Source organism: Plecotus auritus (genome assembly GCF_963455305.1).
Source record: "Plecotus auritus genome assembly, chromosome: 8".
NCBI lineage: Eukaryota > Metazoa > Chordata > Mammalia > Chiroptera > Vespertilionidae > Plecotus > Plecotus auritus.
The window spans coordinates 37,627,524-37,645,716 of NC_137782.1; the positions used below are offsets into that span (position 1 = coordinate 37,627,524).

Below are 18,193 nucleotides of genomic sequence, written 5' to 3' on the forward strand. Positions count from 1 at the left end.
GTGCCTTCTTTCATACTTGGGTAGTTCCCCCAGTTTGGAAAGCCTTGCTCTGGAAAGGTTGCCACTCCTTCTGTTTCTCCCTCCCACCCCCAATTTTCCCTTAAAAATCATTTATTTGTGCCTCTCTTCTCTAAGTGAAAGGTTTAAGATGTCTCACAAAAATGCATGTGTATGCAACACTGTGAAATTACATAACATGCAAGTGATGCAAAACTGAAACAAATGTATGCACATAGCCCAAAACCAAAATAAAATTTTAAAATAAAGGCATGACAATTGGTTTCATGCACTTGCTAGGGCAGCTTTATCATCAGCGTAGCCTCCACCTGCCCCTGTGCTTCCTCTGGCTTTTAGTTTCTCCTCAGTTGTATCCAACACATTTTGCTGTGCCCACAATATATGTCTTTCTGTCTAGGTAGTCAATATATGTATTGGAAGTAGAAATTATGTCACACTCATATTTATCTTGTTGACAATGCTGCATAAGCACTGGTCATTCAGGAAACATTGTTTTGATCAATGAGTTATCCATGAACAGTTCACAAATAAGATCCGCATGGCACACAGAGTTTTGTGGGGATTGTTATTATTGATAAATAGTTGACGTATAGCATCCTACAGTGCCATCTGATATTCCCATGAGTGATTTTAAAAAGGTTTAAAGGTTTGCATGCCAATTTCGCCTCGTGTCATTTTTAGAATAGTTTACAGACAATGGGGGTAAGCATAATATTTTAAGTGTACTCTGCTTATGCTTATGTGTAGATTTAGAATTTTGTAAAAATGCACATTTCCTCAAATGTCGTGTTCTTTCCTGGAGTTGATTTTCATGAAGTTAAAAGGATATTTACAGCTTCTTAAGTTCTATGTCTCATGAGTGTTGGATGGAATTGCTTAAGAGTCTTCCAGTGCCCATAGACTACTTGTGATAAAATGTTGTACATTTCTATAAGATATTCCTCTCTGTCTCTCAAAAAGTCATCATTGTAGGGGGTCCCTCCTGTTGTAATTGAGTCTTGATTGCTACTGGCCGATTCACGTGTGAGGGCCACCCTTCAGTGGCTGACTGAGGATCAACCTCAGTTATAGGGCAGCTGCTGTGCAGGTGCTGGCCACACGGAATGCACCTCCGCAGGGTCTGGGGCCCGCTGAGATGTTTCTTTGCATCTGCTGCTTGTGAAGCTACCTGGATCCTACTCTGTTGTCTGAAGCTGGCCACTGGGTGAGTTGGTTCTGAGGCCTTTGGGGAGGAATCCTGGTGCAGGCCAATGTCAGACGCTGCCTGTGACTGGCCTTGAGAAATCTGTTCGGAGCTACAAAGCTATGCACAGGTTGTGGCTGCCTCTGCTTCCCAGGTATGTGCAGGAAGGACCAAGCTGCGCACCAAGGCCCCTTTTATCAGCACCAGGCTCAGGGGCAGGTCAGCAAAAGTCCCAGTGCACCCTGAGGTCCTCCTCTGCATGCCTCTGCCTACTGGTCCCTGTTGGGCTCAGTCCCTGAAAGAGCTTCTGATGGTACTCAAGTCATATGAGGTAAGTTCTCCGTGAGTCACCAGGAGGGGCGAGTGGTGTACCCCTGAGTGAGACAGGTTCGAACTCTGTGCCAGTGCCAGGTCTGAGGCCACTGAGCAAATGTCCCAGGGTACACAAAGCCTCGCTGCCCCTTGCTGGGTGCTTGCAGACCTTTGTGGCGGGATGCGATCTCCGGGGCTCGTCAGGGAGAGAGCAGCAGAGTTTATCAGTCCCAAACATACCAAGATCTGGCCCATGAAGAGGGGGCTGCTCACCATTCAAGTGGGTGAGGGAAGGAATGGACCCCACACTCCTCAGGGGGGACCTTTGCAGGTGAGATATTCCTCATAGATCTCACCTGCCACCCATGCGAGTGGGCAAGCTTTTTTCAAATCTCTGCCCTTCCTGCCATTCTCAATGTGGCCTCTTCTGTAAGTCGTTGGTTATAAGCCTTTTATTCAGTGAGGCTTCAGTTAGTTATTCAGGTTGACTATCAGATATTTTCGTGTAATTCCAGTTTGATCTGGGCGGAGGTGAGTGTAACATCCACCTAGTCTGCTTCCCTAATTTCCCTTCGGATATTCGTTTATTACTTTATTTATTTAACCGATAATGATAAAACACTAACAAGCATCATAAGTTTCTCCAAATATCATCAAAACATCCAGTTTTAATATCCTACATTTCATCATTATTGCTCTAATCGTGTATTTTTCAATCAAAAGCCATAAAGCTGTTGCAGGGTATTTGCTGTTATTCTTTTTATAGATTTCAGGATTGAAATTGGTGTTAGTGCAGTGTTTCCAAGTGATTGGGCAGTTTCACACAGTCATAATGTTGGCTCCACTCAACTGCAACCGCAAATCTTCGCTAAGCCTTTATTGTGGATGAGACAAATTGCAAATGTGAATTATTAACTTTCCTTAACTGATGATTTTATTTTTATCTACTTTCAATAATTTATGCATAATTTAGAAAAAATAAAACATGTGAAAATAAGATTTAAAAAATGAATGCTAGCCAGAGCTGGCTGTCAGGACTGAAATCCAGGCTAGGCTTGCATCCAGCCCAGGCTTTTCTCTGCAGCATGCTTCCAAGAAGCCATGTTGTTGTAGCAGAGCGAGTGAAGTCTTCCCTACTCTTGGCTTGAGTATGACAACATATTTTATAACACTGTTTTTCAATTTTACACAGTCGCTGGTTCATCAGTGCCGGCAGAAGCCTATACACATGACACACATTAGAAATTTAAAGTGAACGTCGATAAGAGGAGATATGAAAATCTCCTACCCTGTATGGTTTTACATCACCCTTCAAGGGTAAGCTGATTAAGATTTTTTTTCTTGGGATTTGGATTCTGAGTGCCTTTCTTCAATGAAAGTTGTTTACTACTTTCACCTCTCTTCTCCCATGGAATTCATGGATAACTTCTGTCTACACCTTGTCCAGAAGGTAGCCTGAATTTCTCCAAAGCCTATGCACCCATGATGTGGCATCTGGCCTCTGTCTCCGGCAGCCACATTGGCCTCTATTGGCTCCCTCTCCCCACCTTAGGGAATAGTTTCTTTCCTTGGAATTCGCTTCCTCCAGATCCTCTCTTGGCAGACCCCTCTTGGCTTCCATGTTCTTTCCTCTTAGGGACAAATGATATTGTTATGCAATCACAGAAATGGGAAAGATAAACAGATTCCACTTTACAAAGTGTGTTCTGGTTGTGTCTTTCTGATAAGATGCCTTAAGTATGGAGCAGTGTAGAGAACAAAGTGCAAATTAGTTGAGGTTACAAGCAAATAGCTTAGGCAGTTAAGGATTAGGTTTTATTTTGTTCCGATACCATTCTAAGAACTTGCTGTTCGGGGGGAAGAATAAGTTGCAGTGGTTATCACATAGCATGCTTGTAATACTCTCATTCTTCCCCTGAAAGGTGCACTTGTACAATCCATGATTGCTATAACTAAGGACCACTCTGCTTTCTTACACACAGTCAATTGACTCATCAGTCAAATGGAATATCAGTGTATTTCTTCAATGAAAAGAATAGAAAGAACAGAATAAAATTTCAAACCAGGGCTTTTGGGTTTCTCATAATGTTTCTCTCAGGAGAATGGGAGACAGATTTTGACAAATAGAATCTTCTTTCTTCACACATAGAAAATTTCATAAAGAGAGGCTTTTTAATAGTCAGGGGAAAATGATATCCCAAACTAAATGTGTTGAAGTTTCTTTTTCCATTTAGTTAATTATATAATTTGATTCTTTCTCTCCTTTGTAATCCCTTTGCAATGAACCTTTGTGTTGCTTTTTCTTTTTCTTGGTGTACAAAAAGTAATTCAAAATGGATCAAAGATCTAAATGTAAGACCTGAAACAATAAATTATACAGAAGAAAACATAGGTACTAAACTTAGGGACCTTGGTCATAGAGGACATTTTATGACCCCAAAGGCAGGGGAAATAAAGGCAAAAATAAATGAATAGCACTCTATCAAACTAAAAAGCTTCTGCACAGCAAAAGAAACCACTAATAAAACAAAAGGGCAAACAACTGAATGGTAGAAGGTATTTGCAAATAACAGCTCTGATAAGGAGTTAATGTGCAAAATACATAAAGAACTCAATGCAACTCAACACCAGACAAACAATCCAATTAAAAAATGGGCAGAGGACATGAACAGGCACTTCCCCCAAGAAGACATACAAATGGCCAACAGGTATATGAAAAGATGTTCAACTTCACTAGCTATTAAGGAAACACAAATCAAAATTACAATTAAATACCACCTCATACCTGTTGGAAATGCTATTATCAATATGACAAGTAATAACAAGTGTTGGAGAGGTTGTGGAGAATAAGGAACCCTCATTCATTGCTGGTGGGAGTGTAAACTGGTACAACCACTATGGAAAATAGTATGGCAGTATCTCAGAAAATTAAGAGGAGAGCTACTTTATGAGCCAGCAACCCTTCTTTGAGTATCTACCCCCAAAATTTAAAAAAAAACAAACACATTTATTTGCAAAGATATACTCTGCACCCCTGTGCTCATTTCAGCATTATTCACAGTGGCCAAGACACGGAGATAACCAAAGTATCCTTCGATAAAGAGTATTGGATAAAGAAGATTTGGCAAATATATACTATGGAATACTACTCAGCCATAAGAAAAGATGCAATACTACCATTTATTATTATGCTGAGCAAAATAAGTCAGTACAAAAAAGCTAAGAACCATATGATTTCACTCATATGTGGGATATAAAACTGAAACTCATAGACAGAGATAACAGTATGGTGGTTACCAGAGGGAAAGGGGTTGGGGGTATAAAAGGGTAAAGGAGGCCAAATATATGGTGATGGAAGATGATTTGACTTTGGGTGGTGGGTACACAATGTAATACACAGATCATGTATCATAGAAATGTACACTTGAAACCTATATGATCTTATTAACTGATGTCACCCCAATAAATGTAATAAAAGTTAAAAAAGTAACATTGGTAAAGTTATTTCTTGAAAGAAATTTAGTTATCCAAAGGTCTACCAGTGAATTTATGTAATTGAACTTAATCTGTCCATGTCTTTTTAAAATGCTTTGCACTGTTGAAAGAGAATCTGAGGTAACGTGAATGAATCCTATTGGAAAATATTGCCTAACACATAGTTGGTTTTCAGTAAATGTTGGAAATTGAATTAATGGCTGCATTTTACAGTGAATAAGTTAACAAATAAGTAGGGACAAAGAGAAAGTACTAACAGAATTTTAAGATGAAACCAATAAGCATGTAGAAATAACAAAAATATGTACCATCAATTTTTGAAAAATTGCTAGAATTAGGTAAGCATCGAATCACTATATTATACACTAAAACTAATGTAATATTATAAGTTAATTATACTTCAATAGAAGAAAAACTAAAAATTACTAGTACAGTATTAGCTTTATCAATCAAAGCAAGGAGGGAAAGAATCAGATACCAAACTCTTTAGCTATAAATTTTAGTTATATAATTTATTCTAAGATGAACATTAAATTTTTATTTAAAGTACCTTTAATTATTTCACAAGAGAGATTATACTCTTCAGTTTTTCATAAAATATTATTGTACTAGTGGCCCGGTGCACGAAATTCGTGCACATTAAAAGAGGATTAATTAGAGGAAATAATTTAATATTGCTATTTGCCCTTTCTCTACAATAGAAGTGTCAGAGATGAAAGAAAATTAGTAAAATATATATGAAAACCTTCCTCCTGTCAGAGTCTGGGGCTCACCACGGGACCCAGAGTCAAGTCCCTGCCCACCCACATGCACCTCAAAATCGCGTGAGACCCAGACCCAGCCAGCCCCCCACCCCTCATTGGGATAGATCCAGACCTGACTAGTCCCACCCTTGTCAAGCCCCGCCGGGCAGGGAATATAGCCTCAGGTCCCCTGGCCTGGTGCCAGGACGGGGGGCCGTGGCCTGAGGTCGCCCAGACCGTGGTCGGGGGGGCGTATGCCTTGAGGTCCCCCGTCAAGCCCTGCCAGGTGTAGGACATGGCCTGAGATCCCCTGTCAAGCCCCGCTGGGTGGGGGGCATGGCCTGAGGTCCCCCGTCAAGCCATGGCCTGAGATCCCCTGTCAAGCCCCGCTGGGTGGGGGGCATGGCCTGAGGTCCCCCGTCAAGCCCCAGCCCCCGGCCCGGCACTGGGAGGGGGGAACAGCCTCAGGTCCTCTGTCAAGCCCCATTGGCAGGGGGGTGCAGCCTCAGGTCCCCCCTGGGCAGAGGGCGCGGCCTGAATTCCCCTGACCCAGCACTGGGGGTGCACCTTGAGGTCCCCTGTCAAGCCCCGCCAGGCAGGGGGGCGCAGCCTCAGGTCCCCTGGTTCAGTGCTGGGGTCGGGGGAGCAGCCTGAGGTCCCCTAGCCCAGCACCAGGATGGGAAGCGCACCTTGAGGTCCCCTGTCAAGCCCTGCTGGGTGTGGAAGGTGGCTTGAGGTCCCCTGTCAAGCCCCACGGAGGCAGGGGAGGGCATAGCCTCAGGTCCCTGCTGATTGCTTGTTAAGGCTACTTATGGGAACTTGGCCTCAGCTGTGGGTGCAGCCATCTTTGTGATGGAGTGATGATTAATTAGCATATTCCCTCTTTATTAGATAGGATTGGAAATAGCCCAAATCTCACAGAAGCAATACAGAAAATTAGCGATAATAATTACAGTTTGCTTTTCATCTAACTGAATTTATATGTAGGCAAATATGGGAATATTTAAATAAAATTTTGTGTCTATATATGTGTATATCTACTCAAAATTATATAGTATATTATATATAGTGTATCTTTTATATATACACAATATTAATGTACTAATTGAAAAGGGGAGTTTCTCTAAAAATGGTGTTAGTTCTTAATACTTCAGCATCCAGATCTTCATATAAAATATCAAATAAAACACTTTAGAGAGAAAATTAAAACTTTAAATACAAATACTAGCTTGGTGCATCTATTGGAGTATTTAAAGGAGCATTTACTCATGTGTTACACATACTGAGCAAATAGGTAATAGTAGCTAACAGGCACTGTCTGAGGCCCTGGGGATAAAAGATAAATAAGGAAAGGATGACTAGGGGAGTACACAGTCTAGTAGGAAGTCAGGAATGTGCACATGATTAAAATAAACTGTATTAAGTGATCCAATGTTCACAGAATGTCAAAAGGACCAGGAAGTCAGTGGGGAGAAGTAAAGAATCTCTTTGACAGTGCTGGACACCGGACATACACATGCAGGCCTCAAAATTTAAATGACTTGTCTGAGGATGGGAGCTACTCAGCTGGGCCTTGCTGGACTTCAGGATAGGGTATTGAGCGGGACAGACCCAGGTGGGAGGGCAGGCTGGGAATAGGAGGGGAGACACCCATAACTTCTTATTCTTTCTGTCCACTGGTCCACAAGCAGGAAGAGGCTGAGGCTAGGCTGGCTGGGAAGGGAGATAAAGGACGGAATGCTACTGCACAGATAGTTCCCCACATGCCCTCGTCCTGCCCAGGTGGGACTGAAGAGCTGGAAGAAAGCAGTCGTTATGCTGTCCCACCGATTCCCCTTGAAGGTCTCCACTCCCCTCTGGTCTCTTCCTCGCCTGATGCAGGCGATCACTTCTGGAGAAGCATCACCACTCTCCTCAATGTGTCCCAAGCCTGGAGCAAACCCGTCTGCTTGGCCCACCCAGCCATTTCAGGAATTATGTCCTGGGTTTCTGTCACTTTGAGACTCGCCAGGTGTGGTTGGACTTGTTCTGAGGGGGAGGAAATATTGGCCCTTCTACTTTCTTACCCCATCATGTGCCTTCTGTGTCTTTGATGTCCTCCTTCCTTCCTACCACCCACGTGCATGAGCAAAGTGCAACTAACTCCTGGGACTTTGCCGTAAAATGAAGCCCAAGCTTCTCACATTCCTTTCTTCAGTTTGGCATGAGATGAAGGCATGTAGCATATTTAATGTATATTGAACAAAGGCACAACACAGATTCTTACCACTTAAATATATCGAATTCCTTCATTAAAGCTGCATACCTCAGTTTGTTTAAATGCATGGTGGGATCCCAGAACGATGGGCAGATCCTACCCCTAGCGTTAAGAAAAGCACTCTTGACTTGTCATTTTATTAAAACCGTAAAGTCCGAGGGCTGTTGGCTTTTTCCCACGTAGTGGGGCCCTAGGTGGTGTGCTTTATGCTCTTTAAGGATTTATTGATATTTAGAAACAGTGCCACTGCATGAAATCAGTGTGTCTGTTTGTGAGGGTCATATATAATCCCAATTTTTTTATATAAATTTAAAATAATTACCTTTATACTGCGAGCTTTGTCTTATCTGGGTTAAGGAAGGTTATGGTCTGCTAAAGCCTAATGGGAGAATTAATTGTGTTTGAAGCAGTATATTTTAATGCAGTATTAACCAGTAAAGACCTCACTATCATGTTATCTAACAAAATGATCTTCATCTCTATATTAAATATAAATAATTATCCTGCCATTGGGTAACATTAGGATGGCTGTGGATTTTCCTTCCCAGGGTACTGGTTCCAGTGCCTAATGCAGCCCAATACACTGAGCAGAAGCAGATTTAGGTCATAATCAATAGGAGCAATTAAAAAGCCTTTGTAACGTGGCTAAGCCTTAGAATTCACTTAATTATTTCAGACCCAATGTGGAAAAGAAAAGGTTACTTTTCTCTTAAAATTTATCCAGAATTATTCCAAACATTTGAAGATTTTTCTTCTTTTCACAGTACAGATTTCCTTTGCATAAACGAGTTCTATTAATCTAAAAATAGACTCCTCATAGAGTATTATTAACTTTTCTGTGTGGGCATTAATGTACATTGTGTACCATCACTGTCTGGAACAAGATGAGAAAATACCTTCCCGTCTGTTTTACTGTGAAGGTTTTCTGGTAGAATAAAATGAAATGGCCACTTAGACAATATTTGATGTGAAGGAAAGCAATGTTTTAAGACCTTACTGGGTGACTAAGAGGCAGAATTAACTTATAGGTGCAACTAACCCTTAACATTATTGAAGAAGTGATTCTGCATGAAACACATGTTAAGATTACTCAGTTGTCTTTCAAGGAAACCTATGTGAAACTTAGTTCTTCCTTGGCTTCTAGAGAGAAAGTTGAAATCCATGGATCTTACCTTTCTGAAAGAAAGAAGGCATGGATCACCCTAAAGTAGCCACATAATTTGAAAAGAGTAATAATTTACAAAGGTAAAGAAACGGGTACAAGCTAAGGAAAGTGAAGTGATATTGCAAAAGGTACCAGAGACATTTGTGGATAATATGGTTTTTACCTTGAAACATTATTTCTCTAAACTGCCTACGTTTATTAAACATATAGTTATGCATGGAGAAATAATGTACAAGGAATCTTCTCTTTGACCTGCCTGCTCTCACACCATCTATGAAATCCTATATATCCCTGATATATCCCTCTTCTTTCTAAATATTTATTTCCTCAATTAGCATTTTACATTAAATCAATTGTCATTAAATTTTGTGCTAGAATTAAGATTGCTTATTAAAAAAAAAACAATTAGAGAAAATCTTTGCTCTGTAGACTCCAAGTGATATACAAAAGGAACTCATGGCTTTCAGCTTGAGTTGTATATTCAACTTTCTTGCATAATTAGGATGCCAAGAATTTTATTTAATATACTTTTTTAAATGTTTAAAGAGGTTTCTTGTTTGTTTGTTTGTTCTTATTTTTTTAATCTACCTTGGCAGCTCATGTTTCTATAACCAGCAGCCATGAGCCAATCTGTGAGGTAGTAGGGATTTGTTTATAATTGCTATTTCTAAGGAGCCCAATTATGATTATCTTTATCTGAAAAGAACTTCCTTCCTTGTCCATAATCTTCTCCACACACAGGTCTCTTTCTCCTGAAGTGAATTCAAAGTTATCAACTATTACAGACAATACCAAAGTAAGCTCAACACATTTTTATTTCACTCAGTTTTACCTGTCCGTGGTCCAGTATTTATACATGGTCCAGAATCACAATCCAGAGATCTTTTATAGGCAGTGGTATGCTGGCAATATTTAATAACCAGCTTTCAGAATAAGATGTATAATATTTGCCAGTTTTCGTGGTGTGTATACTTTCTCCATGGCCAACTTCCAGCTACCAGCAAGTCTTCACAGACCTCTGCATTGGGAAGAGATGAGCACAATCTCCCCAGCTACTAACAGGCCCCAGCACAAACCTGTAAAATAAACACACCCCTGAGGCTCTGCCAATGCCTCCATCACATTCTCTTTAATCGGCTGCCCTGCAGATTGGGATACACGTGGTGCTCTTGGTGTTTCTTCTAATGCAAGAAAACAGCCGCTGTATTTATTAGTACTACTGCTACTGCTTTCTCAGTAAGAACTCCCCTAATTTCTTTCCCTGGAACAAACAGAACATTATCTACCCAAAGTGTCAGTTGGAGATGTGTTTATTAGAACTACACATAAATTAGGCCCATGTGAGAAGTGAGAGAGCCAAAATACCAGACACTTTAAAAGGGGAGAACTCCAAAGAGATTTTAACAAGGGAGTAGTCAAGTGAATGAAAGGTTGATTTTTGTCCAGATGTGGTAGTAAATGATGATCTTTGAAGTTCTATGAGGTTAGATAAGGTTATGTTATGTATAACAGTGTTTTCCACCAAGATGATAGTGCTTCTTCTCGTTTACTGACGTATATTCTTGTACCACAGGTAGCCATTGCTGAATTTTCTCCTTTATTCTGTGATAGTTTACTTTCCAACCAACTGTGAAATTAAGAAAATTCTCCCCGCAGCAGTCGAATGCAGTGTGTTAGTTTATATCTTATCAAAAACAGTTTAAATGGATCTCTGGTGGCATTTCAATGAAAATTAAAATCACAATTCTAATGTTTGGGAGTAAAGAATATTTTCTGTTACTACTTAACTCATTTGGTTTAACTGCCACGAAACTAGTCCATCACATGCAATAACAGAAGTCTAATTCTTTCTCTGGTCTTTAAACTTTGTCACTTAATTTATGAATAACTAGAGTGAGAAAATGGATGTGAGAAATGGGTCCCCATTTTTTAAAAGAAATGTGAAAAATCTTACACGTCAATCATCTTATTAAGTCAGGTCCCATAGGCAAGAACATGTGAGGCGCTGTTATCTATTTGGGCAGTAAGAGCATATTATTTCATTTTTCCTTAAACCCACCAGTAGCTCCTACCAGCAGAGCTTCTTGGTCCTGGAACTGCGGAGAGCCTTATTGACCAGTCTGTCTCCAGACTTTTTTCTTTCTAGTCCTTATTAGACACCTTTAGGCTCATTCTGCTCTTGACACTTTTACTGTTGTTGCCCAACTCTCAGGCTCCCTGGCTCCCTCAGAACAACATACTCACCAAAACTCAAGGAAGAGCTGGTTATTCATGGGGTTTGTCCCTTCCAAGATTCAGACCCTATTATGGTGGCTGCATGGGCCTTTGATTCACAAGAGAAAGTCTCAGACTCTACTACACTCGGAAAACGTTCAGTGATCAAATTCTTTTGTGACATATGTCCCAATTCTGTGCAAATGCTCAGCTCATAGCCTGGCAAATCCAAAATCTAATCCTACATGTTTTAATTTTAATGAAATTTTCACCCTGGCAGGTGTGCTAGTGGTTAGAGCTTCATCCCACAAACTGAAGGGTTGCAGGTTCGATTCCCAGTCAAGGGCACGTACCTGGGTTGCAGGTTTGATCTCTGGCCCTGATTGTGGGGTGTGTAGGAGGCAATCAATTGATGTGTCACACGTCCATGTCTCTCTCTCTCTCTCTCTCTCTCTCTCTCTCTCTCTCTCTCTCTCTTTCTCTCTCTTTCCCTCCCTCTCCCTCTCCCCCTCCCCCAGCCTCCCTCCCTTCTACTCTCTCTAAAATCAATATCCTTGCATAAGGGTTAAAAAAATAAAATATTAGAGTATTTATTTTAATCAATATATTTCATATTATATTTGAATATTCTTCATGTTATATCTTAATATTGCCAATGAGTTAAACTTATAATTTCAGTAAATTCTTCTTTCAAATGATTCTTTTAAAAATTGTGGAAAGACTTTTATCTGAACAAAATAAATTTAAAAAGATTGTTCTCTAGCTTTTTAAGGAATATAACAGTTTGGCTGAGAACACCTAGGAAGTTTTAGCTTCAAAGTAGTTGGCCTTGAAATTTATCAAAGTGGCATTCACCTTGCATGGGAGAATTTACAGTTGTTAAGGAATAGCATCATTTAACACATGCACTCAGAGGGGGTTTTTTTTGTTGAAGAAAATGTCATATTTGACTTTAACATGGATTACATTTTTTCCAAGAATATTGCTTCTGATTTTTCTGTGGCAGAGTAGCTGCTGTTGCTATGCTATCAGCTCTGTTGCTATGGGGGATGCCTTGGGTGTTTGCCAGACTAGGATTGGTTATTTCAGCACCCTTATGTTCAGCAGTTGACATTTTTCTACGTTGAATCATGCTATTTTATCTTAATTCCATGGACAGGTTCATTGTTGATCAGCCTGGAAAGAACAAAATTAGATATAAAGGAATCCAACTATTTCTTTAGAAAACTTAAGAATTCAATTGGTGTGTGTGAGAAGCATACCTTTATGCATGGACATGTAAGACTAAATGTGATATATCTAGAAATTGGCCTGTGTATGAGACGTGTGATTTTAAGCCATGAGGTTCAGAGAAATAAAAAGGGACAAACGTTGGCATTTATTCTGAACAGAGAAATTATTTTAAATTGGAGTTGACCACATATTGTCAACTTCATTGACAACTGTCAAAATTAATATAACTACTATTTGAGGTAAATGCAATTCTCCATAAATGCAATTCTCTGCTCTCCTCTCTGCTTTTAAGATGATTTGTCATTGGTAAAGGTTCTCTACCCTAGGACCAACTTTCTAATGAACTGTCTTTGCCTCTGTAATATGGTGACACTAACTGAATATTTAAGGCCATTGCCAAACCAAAATTCAAAATTCTTTGAAAGGAAAAAAAGAAACTCAGTATCACAATGATTGTCCCCTGGCTCGGTCTTTTTATCTCAAGTGCAGGAGAAACAGACTTTGAAACACAAGATCTAGGAGCTTCTGTACCCTGGTTGCTTAATCACTAGTCTATTTTAATAGGATAAGGCCCAATTTGTAATTTTTCCAAATATACATTCACAAGTGGGCTTGTAAAAGGGATGTGCAAGTTGGCTTAATAGTGGGGGAATCAAGCTTTTATTACTGAAAAGCATATAATGACCATATATTGTAACTATTTTTTCTATGGCATTTTTAGTCTTCAACATTAGAGAATACTGGAAGCTAGGTTTTTGGGTGAATTTGATATTTCTGCAATAAAATTTATTTTAGCAAATAACTGAATCATTTCCTGGAAGCATTGATTCTCAACTGCCGTGTGGATTTTTATCTCAATAATTTCCCTCTAAAAATTATTCCTGTCTTTAACAATTAAAAAGGCTATACGCATCCAGGTTGCAGAGAACACAATGTAGTGTTAATTTCAAGGAATTATTTGTATAGGTCTTTTTAGACTAGTGAAGTAAATGTAAATATAGTATTCTTGAATAAAAGGTACTATTTTAGCTGAAAACTTAAGAGGACTTCAAAACATGAATAATTCTTATGTCCAATTTATGATGGTATAGTATATAGCCATATGCATATTTAAGCCTTAAAATTGTGGCACATTTAAGAAACAGCACAGTGCAGAAATAAGGACAGAAGCATACGTTGTTCTCAAGCTGTGTCCTCATCTCCCCCTTTCACCCATCCTCCCACCAAAAGCAAAAAATGTTGCATAGGATCTGAATGAGCACTAGTGCTCGATCTCAAGATTTGCAAAATAATTCAAACTATTCTCTTTGTTGTGGACATTTGGGAGAGACTTGGGAGAGACGTAAATAATGTTATTCTTATGTAACCCTGTCAATACTTCTGAATGGCCTGAAAATGAGATATGAAACATTGCAAAATATCACACAGATTTAAAAACAGGAACAAGCAATTTGATTTTCTCATTCCACGGGCGTTTCAAACCCAGCTACCTCATAAATATGACCCCCATGTCACCCCTGCATGACTCAAGTTTTTGCACATTTGACACTCTTTTCTTAACTGCCATCACTTTATTGTCTGCTTTTCCCAGTGAGCTTCTCAACAGTTAGGCCTGTCCTTTATTTATTTTTATATTTAAATGACCTCTATTAGTGATTCTTATATAGTGTAACCCATCTTTCCCCTCTCAAATTTACTCCTTTTCCTACCAGCCATCCTGGGTTCACCCATGATCCCTCCTATGTCTGTTTTTTTTTTGTTTGTTTGTTTGTTTGTTTGTTTTCCATCTCCAGTTGAGCATTGTTCTGTTAAACTCCTTTAAATCTCTTCTTCATTATTCCTGCCACAGCATTATTACATGCCCTAATTCAATTTTGCTCAGTCTCTATCTTTAGCTTCCATTTGGTCCCTATATCCAGTCTCACTCTTCTCCAAGAATTTTTATAAAACACAAATCAGGCCTCGTACTCATCATGCTTATTTTCATGTCTCATAGATGTTTTATAAACTGAACATGTTCAAACCTAACACTTGAGCTTCCCGTAACACCCAAAACTTTTTCAAGCTCAGTCTTCATCAAAGTAAATGGATCTCAATTGTTCCCGATTCTAAGGCCCAAAACCTTGGAGTCTTTCTCAACACTTCTCTTGCATGCCCAACATTCAGTTAGCAAGCAAACCCTATTGGCTTTGCCCTGAAAATATGCATCTAATCTTACCAGTTCTTCCTGACTACCAGGCCTCCGGCCTACTCAAAGCATCATCCCCTGATGCCCAGACCTCTGCAATAGTCCTGACAGTCTATCTCTCGCTTTATCTCGTATGGTGCCTTATTGGATTCTGACAGAGGTGAGTGTAAGATGTAGTGAGTGGATTATTTTCATACATTATAGATAAAGACCCTGTGACATTAAGAGTTTGATTATGAATTATGGAGTAGAGACTTGCCCAAGGCTCTGATTCTTAAACTTATGTTCTCTTCACTATGACAACTGAGTCTTGTAAAGGGCTAGGTGACTGGTTTACAGTGGCACATGTATATAGAGGAGGAACAAGGACTGGAACTAAACTCAGTGCTCTGCCCATCCAACTAGTGCATAATTCATACACGTGAAGCATTAAGGATGCATTTATTTGATTAATAACATTTTAAAATGAAAATATACCTAGAAGTTTAGCAAATTGAGCTTTAGTTAATTCTGTATGAAAACATGAGATCTTCCTTTGAGGGTTGAAATCAGGTCACGTGGGAACTGGAATTTTTTAAAAAATTATATTCAGAACAGGCAGTACACGTTAATGATAACTACAACAATAGATTATTGTAATTTTCTATATATATATATATATATTTTATGAAATTATCTTCCTTGAGTATACCACTATATGGACATATATTGCATAAGATTTGAAGTTATTTTTCTGAACATAAAGGATGGAACAGGGTGTGTTCTCTTCACAATTCTTACATAAACGTCTTTTAAAAATTATTGTTCACATTGAGGAAATGAAAATAAAAAACACCGTGAGGTACCACTTCACATCCTTGAGTCTGCTGATATTTTATATATATAAGGGTTGGTGAGGCCATAGAGAAATTGGAACTTGTGCATTGCTGACTGGGAATTTAAATGGTGTAATCACTATGGAAAACAGTATAATGGTTCCTCAAAAAGTTAAACATAGAATTATCATGATTCAGCAATTCTCCAAACACATGAGTAATGCATTGCGCTACATCCTAACCATGACTTAGCTAACCTCACTAGGTGATAGGGATTTTCATCTCCATTATATATAATCTCATGGGCCCACCACCCCATATGTGGTCCATCATTAATTGAAATGTTTTGTGGCTTGATACATTTACACTGTTGTGCAGCTATCATCACTATCATCTCCAGAACTTTGTCATCATCTCAAACTGAAACTCAATTTCCATTAAAAACTAACTCCCACTCCCCTTTCCCCCAGCCCCTGATAACCTCTATTTTATTTTCTCTATGATTTGCCTTGTACTGGGAACCTCATATAAGTAGAATCATGTGATGTTTGTCATTTTGTGTCTGACTTATTTTACTTAGCATAATATCTTCTAGGTTTATCCATGTTATAGCATACATCAGAATTTTATAAGATTGAATAATCCTACATAATAAAAGCCTAATATGCTAGGTGTCTGGTCAACCAGTCGGCTGTTCAACCAATCAAAGTGTAATATGCTAATGATATGCTAAGGCTGCTCAACCACTTGCTATGACATGCACAGACCATCAGGGGTCAGACAGTTGGCTGGTTGACCAGTCGCTATGACATGCACTGACCACCAGAGGGCAGATGCTCCGACCTGATAGTTTAGCTTGCTGCTGGGGTGCGGCTGATCAGTACTGAGCAAGATGGGCTGGACACGCCCTGGCTCCCATGGTGCCTCTCCGGCTGGCCAACCTCCCATGTCTCTCCCCGGCCCCAGTCGTGCGCCAGTGGGGTCCCTTGGCCTGGCCTGCGCCCTCTCACAATCTGGGACTCCTCGGGGGATGTTGGAGAGCCAATTTCAGCCCAATCCTGCAGGTCAGGCCAAGGGACCCCCTGATGCATGAATTTCGTGCACCGGGCCTCGAGTATTTAATAGTTTGTGTACCACATTTTGTTTATTCATTGATCTGCCTGTGGAGATTTTTGTCATTTTCATCTTTTGGCTTTTGTAAGGTCGTTGTAAACATCTATAATAATAAAAGTGTAATATGCTATTTAGACTGGATGTCCTTCCAGATGACCTTCTGGATGAAACAGTGGCGGCAGGGGGCAGAGGCAGAGGTGGCTGTGGCAGTGGGGGGCGGGGGGGGGGGCTAGCCCCTTGCACAAATTTCATGCATTGGGCCTCTAGTGGGTATATAAATACCTGTTAGAGTCTCTGCTTTCAGTTCTTTGGGGTATATATCAGAAGTGAAATTGCTATATTACATGGTAATTCTTATTTAGTTTTTCAAGAACTATCACTCTGTACCATTTTATTTTAATATTTTATTTCTAGCTTTGAGAAATAATTGGCATGAAATATTGTATAAATTTAAGGTGTACAATGTATTGATTTGATAGTTATGTATTGAAAAATGATTACTGTCATAGTCTTAGCTAACACCTACATCATGTCACATAATTACCTTTTTTTTGTGGTAAGAACATTTAAAACCTACTCTCTTGGCAACTGTGAGTATATAATACAGTATATTAACTATAATAACCACGCTCTACATTATATGCCCAGAACTTATTTATATTCCATTGGTGTTTTTCAGCCATGAGAAAGAAGGTAATTCTGTCATTTGCAACAACATGGATGGTCTTTGAGGGCATTATGGGAAGTGAAATAAATCAAACGGAAAAGACAAATACTGTATATATTACCTACATATGGAATCTAAAAAGTAGAATTCATACAGAGTACATTGGTTTATATACATGTATATGTTTATATATGTGTATGTGTGTATATCTCTCTGTATAAAAGCCTAATATGCAAATTGTACCCATGAGAGTTCGACCAGGAGACCGATTGCTTGCTATGACATGTGCTGATCACCGGGGGGCGGCATGGAGCGAAGGAAGGCCCCAGACAGCAGCTGGAAGGCCCCGATTGGCTCTGATTGCCGGCCAGGCCTAGGGACCCTACCTGTGCATGAATTTCGTGCACCAGGCCTCTAGTGTGTGTGTGTGTGTGTGTGTGTGTGTGTGTGTGTGTGTGTGTGTATACTTTCATCCATTCATCTTTATCCATTCATCCATTGATGGGCACCTAGGTTGTTTTTATATCTTGGGTATTATAAATAATGCTGCCATGAACATAGGACTGCAGATATCTCTTCATGATCTTTTTTTTTTTCATTTCCTGTGGATATATACACACAAGTGGGGTTATTGGATCATTATGGAAATTTTATGTTTAATTTTTTGAGGACCCATAAATTTCCATAGTGGCTGCACCAATTTACTTTCCCACCAAGAGTACACAAGGGTTCTCTTTTCCCCATATCCTCACCAACACTTTTCTCTTGTCTTTTGATGATTGCCATTCTA

General features: G+C 39.6%; 1 protein-coding gene across 6 annotated transcripts in view; it reads left to right on the forward strand.

Annotated features, from left to right (window-relative positions):
* Window positions 1-18,193, forward strand: part of DLGAP1 (DLG associated protein 1) — a gene marked incomplete at its 5' end in the record, with an annotated part of 693,962 nt that overhangs the window by 211,381 nt on the left and 464,388 nt on the right. The window lies entirely within an intron of this gene.